This window comes from Saccostrea echinata, unplaced genomic scaffold (genome assembly GCF_033153115.1).
Source record: "Saccostrea echinata isolate AGI-Se365-2 ecotype Australia unplaced genomic scaffold, CSIRO_AGI_Sech_v1 ptg000016l, whole genome shotgun sequence".
In the NCBI taxonomy this organism is placed as follows: domain Eukaryota; kingdom Metazoa; phylum Mollusca; class Bivalvia; order Ostreida; family Ostreidae; genus Saccostrea; species Saccostrea echinata.
This window is the reverse complement of record NW_026889765.1, coordinates 15,627,814-15,640,405: the sequence shown is the minus strand read 5'-3', so window position 1 is coordinate 15,640,405 and position 12,592 is coordinate 15,627,814.

Sequence of the window (12,592 nt, the reverse complement as noted above, 5' to 3'; positions counted from 1 at the left end):
AATGACAACATTATGTTAACTGTATTAGAATAATTTTTTGTAGATTTCATATATGTGAAAGGATTATTGCATAAACTTGTGTATTCTAAAAAATTTTGATATAAAGGGATCACTGTAAAGAGATAAATTATTTTTTTTTAATAATTCAAAAGCTCTCATTTCATTTTTCCAAGTTTTAAATATGTTTATATACATGAACTGTATATATGATAATTAAGAAATTCATTCATGTATTCCGATGTATATTGTCGTATGCAGGGTTATCTTTCCTTGTTCTGAAACTCACACTTGACCTATTTTGATATTATGCTTTCAAATAATTTTGCAATTTTTAATAAAGGTTATTATATCAGATATTAGTACATGCAATATATTAATGAATTATAGATCAGATCTAAGAAAGGCACTGTAAAGATACAAATCATTTTATGTAATTACTCAAAAGCTCTCATGTCAATTTTTGAAGTATCAAATATGTTTATATACAAGAACTGTATGTATGCTAATTAAGAATTCATATTCCGATTCTTTACATGTTCTGAACCTCATATTTGACCTTGTGTTTTAAATAAACCACAGCTACTGTCCAAAATCGAAAATGTATGTTAAGGGTACATTCCTTGTAAACCTCCCTTTACATTTTTATAAGCTTTCAGTTATTCAAAACAGTGTTGTTGTTCTTTGTTTTTTAATTTTATTTTTTGTTTGTTTCTTCTATAGAGACTATAGTTTTTAAATAATGAATATGAAATTCAACACAATAAAACATATGAAAGAAACTGGGCGCACTAGATTCAATATAGATAGTCGGCAGGTATATCCGACATAAAGCATTTCATTACATGAACAAAGCTCCATTGTTGTATGTTATATATGTATATAAGATACATTGAACTTCGAGTACATTTTAATATAAAACTGCATTCAAGGAAATTAATTTTAGATCAGGCCAATACTCTTTTAATTAAAGGGGTCCTCCTTAATTCTCGAAAGTTTCATTATTTAATTTAAAATATTCTGCAAAATATTGAACAGCAGAGAAATCTTACAACCTGTTTAAATTTAATTGATTTTTAGGTCATCTGAGTCACTCAGTTGACCTATTGCCATCTCTTTTCGTCCGTCGTCATGCGTCGTGCGACGTGCGTCGTGGATTTACATTTGTGCATTTTCAACTTCTTCTATGAAAGACCTGAACCAATTTCAATTATTTTTGGCATATAACATCTATGGGAGAAGGGAAGTAAATTATTTTGAAATTTATGCCCCCCCCCCCCCCCCGGTCCTGAAGGGTGGATTAATGCAATCTTTAAAAATCGTCTTTACTCCTGGACATCAAGCAGTTAAACTGTTGACACGATTGTAAAAATCATGTCGCATTGAGTCCTCTACCGAAATTGTGAAATTCATAGCCCCAGGTCAGATGTACTGGTGCTAGGTTGGGGCTCTGTTGAATATACAGTGAAAATGCATTATTTCTTTAAAAAATCTTCTCTGCTCATGGGTATTAAGCCGATGAACTAAGTACATAGTTATGATAAGGAAGGTTGCCTCTTTCAAAATTGTGAATTTCATGGCCCCTGGGTCAGGGGTTCTAGTGTTAGGGTGGAGCTTTTTTGATCTTATAAGGAAAATGCATATTTTTTTTTAAAAAAAATCTTCTTCTCTCCCCCTATATTTAAAGCAGATAAATTAGGTGCATGGTTATGATGATCAAGGATGCCTCTTCCGAAATTGTGAAATTAAGGGCCCAAGGATGAGGGGTTCTATAGAGGGGGACTCGATTTATAGTGAAAGTGCATTATTTCTTTAAAAATCTTCTTCTCTGCTGTTAGGTGGTTAGCAGATAAACCACGTGTGATAGTTATGATGAGCAAGGGCGCCTCTTCTAAAATTGTGAATATCTTAGCCCCTGCCTCAGGGATTCTGGTGTAGGGCGGAGCTCTATTGATCATATAGTGAACATGCGTTAATTCTGTAAAAATCTTCTTCTCTCCCCCTGTGTATAAAGCAGATAAAACTAGGTGCATGGTTATGATGATCAAAGGGGCTTCTTACAAAATTATGAAATTGGTGGTCCCAGGGTGAGGGGTTATCCGGGAAAGGGGGGGGGGCTCTATTGATATAGTGAAAGTGCATTATTTCTTTGGAAATCTTCTTCTCTGCCCCTGGGTATTTAGCAGATAAACCAAGTATAGAGTTAAAATGAGCAAGGGCAACTCTTCCAAAATTGTGAATTTCTTGGCCCCTGGATTAGGGATTCCGGTTTAAGTGCGGTGCTCTATTGGTTATATAGTGAAATTGCATTATTTTTTTGAAAATCGTCTCTACTCCTGGGTATCTAGCAGATAAACTAAGTGCATGGTTTGATGATCAAGGATGCCTCTTCTAAAATTGTGAAATTTGTGGCCCCAGGGTCAGGGGATCATGTCGGGGGGGGGGGGCTATTTTATATTTTAAATTAGTGGAAATGCATTTTTAAAAAAAAAAAAAAAAAATCTTCTCTGCCCCTGGTATTGAACAGAAAAACTATTGACATGGTTATGACAAGCAAGAGAATCTTTTCAAAAAGTTTGAAATTCATTATTCCGGGGTCAAGGATTATGGTGTTAGGGTGAGGCTCCTTTAAATATATATTAGAAATGCATTATTTCTTTGAAACTCTTCTTCTCCGCCCATTAAGGAAACATACTAAGTGCATGGTTATGATGAGCAAGAGTGCCGCCTCTTCCAAGATTATGAATATCTTGGCCCCTGGGTCAGGGGCTTTGGTATGTGGGGCTATATTGAATCAATATTGAAAATGGATTATTTCCTTGAAAATCTTCTTCTCTGCTCTTGGGCATCTAGGAGGCAAATAGAGTATATAAAGTTTTGATAAGCAAGGTGTTTTACCAGATTTTGAAATTCTGTACCCTTTGGTCAATTTATTAATTCCTACTGAAAGAAGTTATTTCTCTTGCTATTAACCTATAATAGTTAATCACTGTAAATAATATAATTTAAAAGGTCAATTGAATAGCAGAATTATACAAGAAATTTTATTATATTTAATACAAAAGTACTTTCATAGGTTTAATCAGACAGGTAAACTTTTAAATAATAGATAAATGAAAATGGGACAAAAATACCGTATCTTTGTACAATAAATAATCTTCAAAGACTAAGAGAGGCAAATGCAAGGGGGAATGAAAATGTGTTAACTAATAGTGCTCCAGAACTATTATTTTGTTTAGTCCGCATGAGGATAGTGACAAATGAGGGAAAGTACAGGCAAATAAATAGATCGACTATAAGATTTGTTAATGAGTACTAAATTAATTTTTTGCTGATCCCTGATCATCCTATTTCTCTTGCTTTTTGGCAACATAGCTTTAGTTATCAGCTTATTTTGTTTTATCTATGGATCGTTACAGTATACTCAGATGACCGTTAAGGCCCTTGTGCCTCTTGTTTTTATTTGTGATATTAATTCATATGTTCATAAAACATGGATAGTTTCCATAATTGTTCACTCTAATTTCTCTCTATATACTGTATCTAAAAGAAGACAAGTAAAGGCTTGTCAAAAAAGTTTGTCTAGTTTAAGCAATCAATACCTATAATAATATAAACATGATAAATAATAAACGTTCCGTCCTTTTTTGTGTATGTGCGTGTTTGGTTGGGGGAGGGGGGGTCGAAATACATGTATTTCATTACCGTACAGTATGAAGACTTTGATCAAAACATCATGTTTTTAATGGAAAGCTAGAGAAAAATATTTAAACATATTTGTTGCTTTTTTATCTCAAACAAAAGGTAGGATTAAATGTGGCATGTACAGTACATGCAATGTCATGGATAACATTTGAAAGAAGTTATTATGACATGACATTGAAGGTCCTTAAATGGTTATAAATCAGAATATATTAAGTAAGGAAAACAAAATATTGTAATTGCTTTATGCTAAGAAGCTGTGGTTGTGTAAAGGTTACATATTCTATGAAAATCACAAATGCTGAAAATATGATAACTACTTATAACACCAATTTTATTTCTATTTAGTCTAAATTGTAACGTTTACTCCAACGCTTGATTGTTTTACAAATAAATTTACTCTCAGAATTTTCAAGACAAATAACAGTGTTTTAAAAATCTTAATATAAGAAGTAAGGACATATATCATGTGCATGCTTGTTAAATGAAAAGGTAATCTCAATATTGTGTATTAGAGGCATGGCAAATGTATCACACCAAAAAAGGTAGCCAAGATAGTGTTGACAAAAGATTATCATTATCAAGAAAAGTGCACATAAAATCACTTGTTGAAGTGGATGCCTACATTGAAAAAAATACCTTTGTCTGAAGCACATGCAGACTCTTGACATTTTAAACCTTTCTAGATATTCGTTGATAAAAATACCCTCATACCATAATAATAACAAGATTCGTCATGATCGCCCTCTTGAAATCAACGGACACAGTCATTTCCGTCAAGTACTTACTTTAACTATGTCTCAATTTCGGATAATTCACCTGAAATGACGTAACATCCATTCTATGTATTTAAATTTCGCTCCAAACACAGTTTACTGCAAACCTCAGAAAAGGAATAAAGGAAGTAGATACTATTTCGTAAATGGGAATACCTTTCAGTAACATTTGATTGGTTAAAAAATATGACATTTCGCGGGAAAATCAGGCGGAGACAGCATGTTTTTTAACAACTTCATAGATATGTATACATATATCCGTCCAATGGTTTTTTTTTTATTCAGTGTGTGATAAGAGGATATTTTTTGCTATTTAATATGTATTATGATTAATTTAATACACGTTATCGAGCCTTTCCCGTCTCTGAGATTTTTGTAAATAACTTGATTCACAAACACATGTACCACTCGAAAAGGTAATACATTTAATTTCCAATAATCCATAGAGAGGAAAGGGTTACATTAACGATAACATGTGATGGATTCCATGTACACGTTTAATATTAGAAAAAAATGAAAAGACGATCCTTTCCAAGTGTTCCAAGAAACGTTTGTGTCGCCTGCTTTATTGCATCATTAAAGGTGCAAATTTATCTATTTGTGGTTAGCTATTCATTTACTACTAGCATTACATTTCATGCATTTGCCTGCAAAGAAAAAACAAATTGTACGGAGAGTAAGACTGAATAGAATTAAAAATATGATTCCCCAACCCTCAAAGCTTAAATGAATAATGAAACTGAAATTAGGCCAAAGTTTTTATTTTTTTTTTTTTTTTTGGTTTACGATGTTCTGTCTCAAAAAAATGCATTGGGTGGTCGAAAAATAAAAATAAAAATAATTTAGGATTCAACAGTTTCATTTTAAAATACCAGCAATGTTGATTTTAATAAAAATAATACACGTCAATAGTACTTTTAAGTTTTATTGTCTAGACCACATCACTCTTTTTATTTAATTTTAATTCATTTCTAACTTTAGACTAAATGTCATTTTTATTTAATTCTGATTTTTGTTTGTCAATCAGTGCTTGGTTCATGATGTGTAACTTCTTTATGTACTCTTCAGTGATATGTGATGTGTTATAAACCTCGGTATCCCACAAACTAAAAATAAGGATCCAAATTTAAATTAAATTTAGATTGAAGAAAAATACAATTTAATCGTTTAACAATATCAAAAGTAATTGACATTGAAATAAAGGTTATAATAATTTGATCATGCAGCTATCAAATTTAATGTTCAACCTGCGGCACAAAAGCCTAATAATTTCTCAATCAAGTCCTTCTTTAAATTTTTGTTATGTACCTGCACAGTAGGCAATGCTCATTATTTTCTTAGTAATTCAAAGGGCTTTGATCTCAATTGAGTATGAAATTTGCAAAGATTTGTATATTGAATTTACTTCTATAAATAAACAAATGTTTTATACACATTTGAATTTATCCAGTGAAATACCGGTCAGCGTTACTTCAACTAAGATGTATCTCTCTAACACTAAATTGGCCCAACTGTTATCCATGGATTTATCAGCCTATTTTTGGGAAACACCATTTTTGGGGAATTGGGAATAAATTATCGGCTATTTGATGAAATTGGAAAAAATTTTAAAATGTTACTTAAATCCTATATTCAGGGGTAATTCATTTAACATTTCAGCATGAACTCTAATTTGGGCAACCAAACAACAATTAAATATGATCCATCTTCATCATACAAGATCAATTATGAATAATAGACTAATGAAAGTAAATTGGACTTCAATGAGTGTAAAGCAGTTATACAATGTAGGGTTGTACATGTGTGTATGAGATTTCAATTTAGATCATATAGTATCTGTTTCTGGAGATTATAAACCTCCTGTATAAATACTAAGTACACATTTTCTAAAAGTCCTCTTTTAATATGTATTAATGCATTGAAAATATATTTTTCTATTTGAAATAATGCCCAAAGTCCTTACCATTCACTCAAAGATCAATTGAATAGGTGGAAATAACTTAATAAATCTATATAATTACACAATATCATCATTTTTAGAAAAAAGGAGGAAATTCGGATTAAAAGTTTGCGATGTTTTACAGTGTTTTTAAACATGTGTTATGATTGTAGCTTTGCTAAATGAGTTAAATAGATGAAAATTACAGACAGTCTGACAATTTTACTTTGTGTTTTTTCAAGATAAATAAAAATAAAAGCATTGTTCACCAATTGGCAAAAAATACTGCCAAATTGGGAAAAACTGAACTCAATTTCAATTGGGCAATTGTACATGAGAAGGCACTGATAAATCCCTAATATCTATAGGTGTAACCGTGTCTGCTAGGTCGATCAGGCCAGGGTTGGGCATACACTCTCCAATATTACGGTATGAATTTAGCCAATTGAGACATTGCAATTGGAGAAAAGGATCATGCATCCAAGATTTTATTCACTTTTCCATGCAGAAAAAGTTCTTTAAGTGTATGTCATTGCTTTCAGCGAAGAATTACCTTGTTACACAGCTGTTACATGACAGAACCGCCATTTTTGGTCTGCACATATGTTTATTTACGATCACCTAAATGTTTGTAAAGGTCTCATATATTTATAAGCGCTTATTCGACTAAGATGCATTCTAAAATTTAAAACCCACCAGTTCAGCTGAGAAAAATCCGGAAAAATATATCGGAAAAAGACATTATTTTTATTTTCATGATTGGTGAAAATTAGGGTCGGCGGAATCGTAAACCAAACGAAAAAAAAAAAACTTTGGCCTTATTAGAAATAATTATGTTTATCATTATCGGTCGATCTATTTGTAGTTGTGATAGGAAGTGCACATGGGGAAAGGGAAGGGTTTTTTTTAGTTTTGATAGAATAATTTAATATTGATATCATGCATAAAAGTCATGAATAATAACAACTAAAAATTGATTTAAAATAAATCATGTCTTTAGTATTGGTATTAAGATGGACGTTTACTTACGGTTTTAGTTGACAGAGATGGATTGCTATAAAGTACAGTATCTTAAATAAAAAAATGTACTAAATGGACGACAAAATTATTATGTCATTTTAATGTTTAATATTTGATGAAAACATCCAAGAGCAAAGGTAGATTTATAGTATTGCAGAGGATATTTGGACTTTTTTTAAACAAATTTCATTTTCCTTACAACATTATTCTGAAGGTTAAGATTCTATTTGTTTTAAATATCATTTTGCAAATAAAATACATGTTAAAGTTCATGTATTATTTCTAATAATTGAATAGGATGAAATAAAAATTATTAAAGATATTAACGAAACCCTCAAGAATTTAATCATTAACTACTTATTTAATTTTTATACTAGCAGAGTTAGGGTACTATAAGTAATCTGAGGCTACAAATACTTCAATGTTCTAATTATTAAGATTTTTGTAAAATTGCATTAAAAACGGATAAAATTAAGAAAATTATTAGAGGAAATTGGGACTGGAATAATTGACTAGTTTATTTTTCAAACTCGAACTTTTTATGTTCATTTAGCAGCACTATAATCACATTTCTATTTTATTTCAGTGTCCAATGAGTTCTGCTATTTATTTTATTTTTGCTAATTAAGAAAATATTGGCCACAGTGTAAAAAATCGAGGTATTTTTTTTTTTCGAGAAATACTCAGGGGCAACTGGCAATCGTAACTTCTCGGGCTTTCCATCAAGCTCGGAAAAGCACCTCGAATGTGTAATCGAAACTTCTCGGGTCTTTCCGACAAGCGAAAAAACAATTTCGTCCATAACAACCCCCTTTTTCATAAACTTTGAAATAAATGTAGGGAGATCTCTTATCTGTAAAGTTTGGGGCTCATCTTTATTGAATGTAAAGATATTACCTAAAATATACAACATACGTGACTTTTAACTTTGTCTTTCCAATTCTTTAATAAATAGGAATTCTTAAGCGACTCCATCTTGTATAAATTTTAACAATCGTTGATGTTCATACATTCGAGGTGTTTCTTCCGAGCTTGCCAGAAAGGCCCGAGAAGATGCGATTGTTCGAATGTATTTATATTACCGGATGTTAAAGTTTTATTCAAAATGGAGTAATTTCCTATTTATTTAAGTATTCAATAGACATAGTTGTTAGTCCCTTCTGTGGTATATGATTGGTAATATCTTTACATTTAATGACTTTTAGCTCCATACAATACAGAAAAGTGGTCTCCCTACATTTTTTTTAACTATTTCTGAGAAGGTGGGTGTGTCATTGACGTAATACATTCAAGGTTGTTTTTCCGCTTGTCGGCAAGGCCCGAGGAGTTGCGATTGAGCCACTTGCATGAAAAGTAGGTGTTTAACTTACTAATTTCATTGTGAATAATAATAGTACAATCATACGTCTAACAATATACAATAGGTGGTTTATCATTTCTATCAGATGAGTTTGGTCATCGGAGTAAACGTCATCCTTAATACATGCACGTAACCATTTTTCTTCTGATTTTGATCTGATTATTTAAAATTTGTGATTTAACAAAAATGTTTTACAAGAAATGCCCTCCCCAAAATTGGGGTCTTTAATGTATAAAAGCAACACGGGTTTCCTGATAATCATTGAAAAAAAATAATAAGAAAAGTTGCTACAAGTTGTTTTAAATTTTCAACAGAAGCAAATGATAACATTATTTTTTTCGACACTGTGGTGGTCCTATTTCTGAAATGATATAAAGCGATATATATAACTTCTTGCCTACAAGTCACCCAGTGCTTTAATATCCTTGTCCGTTCCGACACTTGCGGTTCTTGTTGCTACGATTTTACGATATAATCATGAAATAGTGTGGTGTCTTTCATATGAAAGGGTTCATTCGAAAAGACATCTTTTATATTCGTTAGTTTAATCCAGTATTTTTATCCAGAAGAATTTACAATTTTTGATTTATTTTATTTTTTAAACCAACCTCTCCATAGGACCACACTGCTGTCACCAAACTAACTGCCATTTTATGGTCAAACGCCACATATTAATGCAAACATAAAGAACACAATTACAGAAAATGGTAATTTATTCCTCCAAAAAATTGTGAGCATGATTTCCTTCATTTTTTTTTTCAGTTGGGCATTTAGATGCTTGCATAGTTAAGGTAATATATACATCAGACTCTTCTTGAACAAGTTTTGAAAATATTTTTTATAATGCTGCGTTAGCAATTTTATCTAGCGTATAATGCAATTTATGGAACGGATCATGATTGTCTTACGAAGGTTTCCAACTGGGCCTTCAGCCCCCTTGGTATATGGCCCTCCCATGCCAATGATATTTATTATAGACTTGAATTGATGATTTATTTATTTTTATTTTTTTTAAATCGGTTAACAGTGAATGCTAAAGAAACTAAGTAAAAACTTTAAGAGTTGAATATACTGAAACTGAATTTAGTGCAGATGTCCACAATGTGTCAAAGCTGGAACATATGTTTCTTTTAAATATAAACAGGAATTTCTATCATGTCTTAGTGACATCCAAAATAATAGAACATAATAGTCGTCTCTATCTGGGGATTTGTAATTCGCCCTATTCATAGAAAGCAATCCACGGCACATATTGTGTGTTCTACATCAACTCCTTGATTGAATAGGAAGTTTTTCCAATCGCATACTTAATAGAAATTTTAGATAAATAAATACCTGCGTAATATGTTTCCTGAAGTGCCTTTGAAAATGATATGTATGCTTTCATTTCGTTGATTAACAATTTTTAGGTAAATGCTGCCAATTTTTTATATCTGATTTTTCTTTTCTATAGAAAAGGGCTTGTTAATATGTAAATACTACTTGTATAACTTGTGTATATCTTTAGATTTAAAGAGAAAATTGTATTTTTCAACTTGTGTATAGAGTGACTTATGCGTGCAATAGGCCTGGTGCAAAACAGAATTTATAGCAATAAATGATATGTGTATGTTACATCCCTTATGGATTAGTTGTTTTACAACCTTGCAGTATTTTGATGCATGAATAATTTAATCTAGGATCGAAATACTTTGACTGATGCGCACATGCATTTCATTTTATGAGAAACAGATAATTCATAGTGCTTAAAATAATCGGAGCACATATTTTAACAAGGATATACGGACAAATCTGAGGAGAAACAAGCCACACACAGTTTATGCATAGTCCTTAGAACACATGTATTACTTTGACTATCATAATAATTATGGCATCAAAATCAAAAGAAGAAGGTGTTCTGAATTGTCAACGTCCGGTCTTCCTCCAGCTACATCACCCTCTCTTGATGTGTTACGTCTGTCAGCGGCATTCAACACCCATTCAACAAGCTTGTTTGTCGCGATTGATTCCCACTATCGAGAACACTTTTCGTAAGTACATGAGAGAATTTTACGAACAGTCAGCACCAACAATTTAGCAGTATAACCCAACCCATACTCATAGTAGTTCCCTTTGAATTATTTGCTTGCAAGGAAATATGGGGATTAAATGTTTTGTATTTAAGATGGAAAACTCTTTCCTCCTATATTATTTCATCCTTGCCTTCACTGTTTAAAAATTCCTGAATCCGCCAATTTTTGTAATTAATATTATTGTAATCTACCATAGAGTTTATTCAATTAAGCATGCGTATTAAAGATATTAAAGATAACAAAACAGGCAATATCATCTATGAGCAGTGGCAGTTGGCAGTAAGCAGTAAGCAGTGAGCAGTTGGCAGTAAGCAGTGAGCAGTTGGCAGTAAGCAGTTGGCTGTCGTATACGGAATTCCATAAAAAAAAAAAAAAAAAAAAAAAAAACAACACAAAAAAACAAACAAACAAACAAAATTAATGCAAAAAAATAATAATAATAATAATAAAACAGAAGAATAAAAATACATATACTTGTATTTTGCAAGAGTAATTATGAACTTGTTAAATTCAAAATGAGGAAGAAAAGGTTTAACACTTTTCGTATTTAAATTCCATATATTCCTCGTCATCGTACATGTGAAAAATAAATCACAGAGAAAATATCAATATTCATATACATGTACTTATATTATATATTGTATAATTAAGAAATTTTCTTGTACTGATATCTTTTTCCAGTTTTCAAATCGGGATCGAGATCCCTTCGATTCAGATTCGTTTCAGATTCATTTTCAGATTCGGATTCGATTCATATTCAGTAACATTTCTAATAATGGCCATAGAATTTACGAAATGCTTATTTTAAACGAGATTGTTGAAAACCCTGTAACATCAACTTATCTGTCGGTAGCCTGGCTCAGTTTAAAAATGCATCTTACTCAGAGCATACACTTGAGTATTGGATAAGTATTACTACATAAATAAGGATAGTTGACGATTGAAAAACTGAAGTCATCTTGTTTGTCACACAATTTAGTTGTTAGTCGTCTATAGTCAGTAAAACATTCAAATATGAAACAGATGTGGCAGACTTTGTGGTGTCTTTTGTTTCAACATCACTGGGATATATGAAGTCGACATATAAATGGAAGAACATGTAACTATTGTTAATTGTTAAATCTTTGTCGATATATCTGAATGTTGAGTTGAGGGCCACATCAAGTTTTTCACAGAAGTTTTTGAATAAATGCTGCTTCACAGGAATATAAAAACAGGTCGGCTAATAAAAGAGTACAAGTATTGCCTATCGAAATTCTAACAGTTTCTTGGAAGACCTGATATCCGAAGACTACATAAATGTTGTCAATGAAGAACTCCAGCATTCTATAGGCTATCATAGGACTCATACTCTAATAGACATGAGAGACAAGATAAAACAAATAAACAGGGTAAAAGAGCCTAAAGACCAAGAACATAAATATGATAAAGAGAGTCTTGATCAAGAATGGAGGAAATGGAACATTCGAAGATGATAGAGAATAGGTCAATCAATTTTAAAAAAGTTTTGGTAGTATCATAAATGAACAGGGGAACTGAATTAAACATTTAAGATAAAGAAAGCAAAGGAATGCAGGCTTTTGAAAGATCGGCATAGAAGTCTACAGCAACGTCAAAAACGCAAAAATTCAGAATATTCAACACCAAAATGAAATCATTCTTTCTTGACATCTTTTCCCTAAACAGAGTTCTCTTGATGACATTTCTCCTCTCAAGGGCTGTTCTT